This window comes from Ursus maritimus, unplaced genomic scaffold (genome assembly GCF_017311325.1).
Source record: "Ursus maritimus isolate PB19 unplaced genomic scaffold, ASM1731132v1 scaffold_26, whole genome shotgun sequence".
Lineage (NCBI taxonomy): Eukaryota > Metazoa > Chordata > Mammalia > Carnivora > Ursidae > Ursus > Ursus maritimus.
The window spans coordinates 25,275,200-25,283,447 of NW_024425119.1; positions in this window are offsets into that span (position 1 = coordinate 25,275,200).

Consider the following 8,248-nt stretch of genomic DNA (forward strand, 5'->3'; position numbering starts at 1 on the left):
ACTGTGAAGATAAATGCTGGTATTACCCTGTTTTACACATGGGGAAACCAAGGCTCAGCGAATTAGGTACCTTGACAATGTTACCCAGCTTATGAGCGGTGGAGTCAGAATCTAGACCCACGCAGCCCACACTGGTGCTCGTAACCTTGTATTGTCGCAAACCCTTTGATTTATTGTAGAACTTTCAGGATCTTCAGGCCTTTCCCTCACCCTCCTTAATTTAATGAACAACAATCTCAGTTTTGTTTTGTTTTTTAATTATAAAAAGTCACTATCTTGGGATAGCCTGGATGGCTCAGTTGGTTAAAGGACTGCTTGAGAGAGCGCACAAGCAGGGGGAGTAGCAGACAGAGGGAGAGCCAGGCTCCCTGATGAGCAATGAGCCAATGTGGGACTCGATCCGAGGACCCCGGGATCATGACTTGAGTCAAAGGCAGATGCTTAACCAACTGGGCCACCCAGGCATACCTTTTACCAACACTTCTTATTTTCTGGGTCTTTGTGTGTGTGTGTGTATGTGTTTAAATAGTGGTCATCCTAATGGGTGTAAGGTGGTATCTCGTGGTTTTGATTTGATTAGTGGTGTTAACCATCTTTTCATATGCTTTTTGGCCATTTGTGTGTTTTCTTTGGAGAAATGTCCATTCAAGTCTGTTGTCATTTATTTATTCATTCATTTCAGTATAATTAACAGACAGTGTTATATTAGTTTCAAGTATACAATACAGTGATTGAACAATTCTATACATCACTCAGTGCTCATCACGTTAGGGGTACTCTTAATCTCCATCTATTTCACCCATTCCCTCCCCTCTGGTAACCACCAGTTCTCTATATTTAAGAGTCTGTTTTTTGTTTTTTTTCTTTGTTTGTTTTCTTAAATTCCACAAGTGAGTGAAATCATATGGTATTTTCCTTTCTCTGTCTTATTTCGTTTAGCATTATACCCTCTAGGTCCACCCATGTTGTTGTAAATGGCAAGATTTGATTCTTCTTTATGGTCCAGTTATATTCCATTGTATATATACACCATATCTTTCTTATCTGTGGGTCTGTGGATGGACACATGGCTTGCTTCCATAATTTGGCTATGGTAAATAATGCTGCAATAAACATAGGGGTGCATATATCTTTTCAAATTAGTGTTTTTGTAGTCTTTGAGTAAATATCCAGTAGTGAAATTACTGGATCATATAGTAATCCTATTTTTAATTTTTTGAGAAACCTCCATACTGTTTCTCAGAGTAGCTGCACCAGTTTTGCAAGCCCACCAGCAGTGTGAAAGCATTCCTTTTTCTTCACATCCTCACCACACTTTTTTGTGTTTTTGATTCTAGCCATTCTGACAGGTATAAGGTGATAGCTCATTGTGGTTTTAATTTGCATTTCCCTGATGAGTGATGCTAAACATCTTTTCATGTGTCTGTTGGCCATCTGTAAGTCTTCTTTGGAGAAATGTCCATGTCTTCTGCCCATTTTTTAACTGGATTTTTTTTTTTTTTTGGCATTGAGTTGTATAAATTCTTTATAATTTTGGAATATTTAGCCTTTATTGGATATATCATTTGCAATATCTTTTCCCATTCAGTAGGCAGTCATTTTGTTTTATTTCCTTTGCTGTGCAAAAACTTTTTATTTTCATGTAGTCCCAATAGTTTGTATTTGCTTTGGTTTCCTTTGCCTCGGGAGACACATGTAGAAAAATGTTGCTACAACCGATGTCAGAAACGACTGCCTGTGCTCTCCTGCAGGATTTTTATGGTTTCAGGCCTAACATTTAGATATTAAATCCATTTTGAGGTTTTGGGATATATAATGTAAGAAAGTGATCCAGTTGCGTTCTTTTGCGTGTGACTGTACAATTTTCCCACCATTATTTGTTGAAGAGACTTTTCCCCCATTACATATTCTTACCTTCTTTGTTGTAGATTAATGACCATATAATTATGGGCTTATTTCGGGGCTCTCTATCCTATTCTATTGATCTATATATCTATTTTTTTGTGCCAATACCATACTGTTTTGATTATTGCAACTTTGTAATACATCTTTAAATCTGGGTTTGTGATACTTCCAGTGTTGTTCTTCTTTCTCAAGATTGCTTTGGCTATTCAGGGTCTTTTTTTGTTCCATACAAATTTTCAGATTATTTGTTCTAGTTTGGTGAAAAATGCTGTTTATATTTTGATAGTGACAGCATTTAATCTATAGATGACTGTTATTAAAATGTCCATACCACCAAAAGCAATTACTCCAATCCATGAGCATGGTTTGGGTCACCTTCGATTTCTTTCATCAATGTTTCATAGTTTTCAAAGTAAAGGCCTTTCACCCCCTTAAAATTTATTTCTGGATATTTCATTCTTTTTGGTGCAATTGCAAATGGAATTGCTTCCTTAGTTTCTCATTCTGCTACTTTGTTATTAGTATATAGAAACATGATGGATTTCTGTGTATTAATTTTATATCCAGCAAGTTTACTGAATTTATTACTTCTAATAGTTTTTTGGTGGAGTATTTTGGGTTTTCTATGTGTCATCTGTAAATAGTGACTTATTTTTAATAGTCACAGCTTAACTTCTTTCTTATAAATTTGGATGCATTTTATTTTTTTCTTGTCTGATTGCTGTAACTAGGACTCCTATTGAAATGAATTTTGTAAACCTAAGGGAATTTCTTGAAATAAGTAAGGAAATTTTATTTACAAATCATTACTTTGTTGAACTAATTTATACAACTGCATCACAATTATGAGGGGAAAAAACTACCCACTAAATATTTAGAAGAAATATAGTAGATACATAGAGAGCATCTGTACCACCATCTTCTTTACATGCCTGGCAGACATGGCTAAAGAAATATATCTCTTTTTTTGTTGTTGTTGAACCCAGCTGGGCTTTCAAGCCCTTCCCAACTCAGAGCTTCCCAAGCAACCACTCACAAGTGACTGAGGCAACATATTAGATTAATTGTATTTTTCATGTTGTCCTTGAAAACGTTTATAAGAACACATTAGGTAAAGCAGAATTCCTCAGACACGCCACATTGAGAAAATCATAGCTGCAGATTCATAATGATTACAAGCATTTTAAACTTGTGGAGAAATCCTCCCAGAAAGAAGTTACTTAACTGATTAATCCAGCATTTCCTAAATTGACTTGACCACAGACCATTTTCTCACATTATTCCTACTATAATACTGTGACATGTTTATGAAATGGTTATTTGAAATATTGAAACAGGTCTCTGATATTTTCCTTATAATGACCATTTGTAACATTGCTGTCAGTTCTCTGAAAAATGTTAATTACGTTTAGCTCATTTTACATCTTGTGAAATCTGGTTTCCACAAAAAGGCTAAAAAGCATTTTTTTATTTTTATTTTTTTTAAAGATTTTATTTATTTATTTGACACAGAGAGAGACAGCCAGCGAGAGAGGGAACACAAGCAGGGGGAGTGGGAGAGGAAGAAGCAGGCTCCCAGTGGAGGAGCCCAATGCAGGGCTCGATCCCAGGGATCCGGGATCACGCCCTGAGCCGAAGGCAGACACTTAATGACTGAGCCACCCAGGCGCCCCAAGCATTTTTTTTAAAAAAAAGATACAAGAATATCACCTTATCTTCAAACTAGGAGTAAAATTTTCAATAGCATGAAAAAATTCCAAGACACTGTTTAATTTTTAGTGATTATTTTAAACTAAAAGATGGAAGAGATTGAATAACTAAACAAAAGGGATGTCCTTTTTTAAAGATTTTATGTTTATTTGTCAGAGAGAGACAGAGAGAGAGACAGAGAGTGAGTGCAAGCAGGGGGAGTGGCAGGCGGAGTAGAAGGCTGAGTAGGGAGCCTGACTCAGGAGCCTGACTCCTGGCTGAGTAGAAGACTGAGCAGGGAGCCTGACTCAGGCTCCATACCAGGCCCCCAGGATCATGACCTGAGCTGAAGGCAGATGCTTAACCAACTGAGCCACCCAGGTGCTCCAAAAGGGATGTCATTATTTAAAGGATACCTACCTGGTATTTTATACAAAGGAGGAACAGGCCACTCAGGCCCACTACCTGGAGCCTGGCTCTCATTTTAGCTCTAGATATTTAGGTGTTTACATAGACACAGTTTTGGGGGGCTGCGTGGCTCGGTTGGTGAAGGGTCTGCCTTCAGCTCAAGGTCATGCTCTCAGGATCCTGGGATCGAGCCCTGCATTGCAGGCTCCCTGCTCAGCGAGAAGTCTGCTTCTCCCTCTTCTCCTGCCCCTCCTTATGTTCTCTCTCAAATCTCTCTCAAATAAATAAAATCTTAAAAAAAAAAAAAGATGCAGTTTTGGTGAGCATTTATTAAATTGGTCCTTTCCAAGAGATTATGGGAAATAAGTCATTAAAAATCATAGCAACTGTTGCTATGAACATGCAAGTTGGCAAAACATCTTAAGGCTTAATGTTTTCATTCTCAGATATGTGTGTTCACAGGAATACCCGTTAAAAGAATTCAGCATAGTTTTTTCAAGCAGTAACATATGATACTGAAACATAAGAGAGGATTTCTTAAATATAACCTAGCATTGAAACAGAAGAATTCATGAAAATTAGTGTATAAATCCACAGTGGTACTCTAGATGTGATCCCAGGTAAGTAATGTCAGCATCACCTCGGGCCTTGTCAGAAATACAAATTCTTGGTCTTCCGCCTAGGTCTGATTCAGACACTCTGAACAGATCCCAGCAATCTGTGTGTTTTAACAAATCCTCCAGGTGATTCCAATACACACAAGTCTGATAACTGTTGTTCTTGTTCCTGTCTGCTTTTAGATTCACTGAGGCTCCTCATTCTGTGTGATCTTGGTATTAATGGAATTTCCCCACATTTGAGGAGAATACAGAGACCATTTTCCAAATGTAACATCTAATGAGCAATTAGAAATGACCCTCCCTCTGTAACAAAAATAGAGTACAGAAGCTGTCTATGTATTTTTAGAACACAAAAAGAATTTGCTTGAATTTTCAGGAAAACAACCAACTAAAAAAGATTCATTCTCCTTTGTCACTAGATTTAGATGATTGGCCTATAAATAACAAATAAAAAATAACAGGATAAGAGTATAACTATGAAGTTGACTAATATCTGTGGCACTTTGAGAAAATACTGGAGCCATTCCCCAGCAAAGAGAGCAATCCCAACTTATATAAATAGAAAGAGGACATTTTAAGTAGTGGGGCTGCCTCCAAGTTAAATAAAAGGGCATCTTTGCTCTGGGGATTGGAGGGACATCCCACACCAAGGGCAGATCCCAGTGGCTGAGCCTCTGTAGGAGGCTGTCTGCTGTGTGGCAGCAGCGTCTGGTACCAAGTATCTGGGTGGCTTGAAGTCTCCAGTCACAACCACCATGTTCCAAGGGGTTCCTGACAAGGACCCACCCTTTTATAGACTTTCACATTCACCTTCATAGCAGTATGACTGTGCTAAAAAAAATGGGTTCCTTAGCTAGGCAGGTCTTTAAAATCCTGGGTAATGTTTCCATCTGGAGGGACATTTCATAGTTTTTGCATTACAATGACACTCTCTAGAGCAGGGTTTCTCTACCTTGTCACCAGTGATATTTCGGGCTGGATAATTCTTTGACGTGGGAGTCTATTACATACACTGTAGGATGTTTAGCAGAATCTCTGGCCTGTACCCACTAGATGCCAGTAGCAAGACTATTTTGACAAAAATGTCTCCAGACAGTGCCAAATGTCCTCAGGGGGAGGATGCACGATCTCTTCCACATCCCAGTTGAGAACCACTTCCCCAGAGAGCTATGTTCTTTCCGTTAAAGGGAGTAGGAAAAAAAAAATCCTCCCTTCTGTTCTTTAATCTTCATTAAGATGACCACTCCTTTGATAGCCTTCATTCTTTTCCTATTTATCCCCTCTCCTCATGCTTCCTTCACCCCCTTCACACCCCCCTGCACACAAAATCTTTACTTCCTTCCATACATGGACTGGTCCTCCCTCTAAGGCTATCATTTCACTTATTTATTTTTTTTCAATGTTCTCAACTTCCTGGCCCCTTTGCCTTTTGATCTCACTTAACTCCAGAAAATCCCAGCTCTGGATGAGTTCAGCTCTCTGACAACCCTATTCCGACACCAGGCTACCAAATATTGCTTGAGAAAACTGTGGGTCTGCATCAATTCACAATCTCCGACCAATGAGCCTCAATGAGGCAACACAAGGTTCCTGTTTCTCTTGACACACTTCAAATTTTCCATCCCCATCTTGAGAGGGGAGCTCTTAATACACACAGAAAATGTGTTCAATACTAACAAAAAGGTTTTATTTGATTTGATTTAAGGTTTACCTTACTAATACTTCACTTCAAACAATGAAAAATGTGTGAGTGGAGGGAGAGGATCTTAGGGAGAACTAACTGTAAGGAGTGACCAGCCACGGGGATCCCACTCTTCCTCTGCGATAATGAGCCAGGAATAGCCCTTTCCCCAGCCCTGACCATGAGGGCACAATCAGACTGGATTTATTGGGAGAAGAGATGGGTAGACAAGGAAAAAAAAATGGAGATGTCAAGGATATGTTCCCTAGGGTTTTGTGAGTTCACTCTTTATTAGAAAATTTAAAACATAATAGCTGGCAGGAGGATGGTAGAGTAGGAGGTCCCTGAGTTCACCTTGTCCCACAGACACACTGAGATTAACAACTACCTCTACACAACTAACTCTGACAATTCACCTGCAGCCTGGAAGAACAGATCTTCCACAGCTAATTGTAGAGAGAAGGCTGGATGGAAAAGAAGGGTGGTGACACCATTGGGAACCAAACCTCCAATGCAACTAGTCACAAATGGAATGGACATCACAAGCACAGAAAAGCACAGAAACTACACCAGGCACTCCTGGTACTGGGACCCACCCTCTGAAGATGAGTCCCTATAATGCCTCGCTTTGAAAAATCAGTGGGGCTTAACTCTGAGAGCTTTAAAAATCATTGGGATTAACTCCAGGAGAGCCAGAGGGCAATAGAAAACCCAGTCCCTGCCCTTAAAGAGTCAACATACTAAATAACTTAGCCCAGGAGATAACACAAAGCAGCAGTTTGAAAAGCACCTGGGGTATATGTGAAGCAGATTTATTGACTAATCTTAGTACATGTGCTGGAGGGGAAGGGATCTAAAGACTTCTCCAAGAACAAAAGTGGTGGAGGGCACTATTTCCTTCCCTTCCTCCACACTAGATTGGATGTTTTTGGGAGCCAGTGCTAACATTCTCTATCTACCGTGCTAGCACCATGCTAGCACCACATGCAAGACTCAAGTGTTCCTCTGCAAACATCCCTTCAAAGTGACTCCTGTCCCACCACATCTGAAGGGCAACATGGCCTGGAGAAGGGGCTGGGAGGGGGAGGAGATAACCCCACATACCAGTATGCCTCCACTTCCTGCAGCTAAGAGGGCTGGCTGCTCAAGGAGCAAGCTCTGGCCTTGTACCTGCAGCTGTGACAGAGAGTCTAATTGTAGGCAGCTAAGTTGACCACCCACCCAGCCCACCAGTGAGCCCATGGCAGCCACAGCCAGACCTCTCAACAGAATAGGGAACAAACTCTGCCCAGTGTACTCACAGCAGGTAAACCAGGTCATTGCAGTCGCTGGGCTAAAGGCATTCACGATTCAGCCACAATAGGAGGGCACATAAAATCCCACATAGGAGATACCCCTGGTGCACCTGGTTCTGCTGACTAGGATATTGTTCTATAGGGCACCACAGGACCTCTTAGGGACAAGACCACTAGTTTCAAGACCAGGAGATATGGTTGACCTACCTAATACATAGAAATGAACACATACAGTTAGACAAGATGAGACAGGAGTATGTCCCAAATGAAGGAACAAGACAAAAATCACAGTAAAAGAGCTAATGAAATGGAAATAGGCCAAGTGCCTGCTAAGAGTTCAAGGTAATGGCTATGAGGATGCTCACTGGACTTGAGAAAAGAGTGAATGAACTCAGTGAGAACTAAAACGAAGAGAAAATATTTTTAAAAACACAGTGGAAAAATTCAGTAACTAAAGAATAAAACACTAGAGGAAATCAACAGCAGATTAGAGGATGCCGAAGAATAGATCAGTGACCTGGAAGACAAGGTAATGGAAAGCAACGAAGAAGAACAGCAATATAAATAAATAAATAAATAATAAATATAAATAAATAAAATATTATATATATATAATATGTATATAAATGAGAATAGGTTAAGGGAACTCG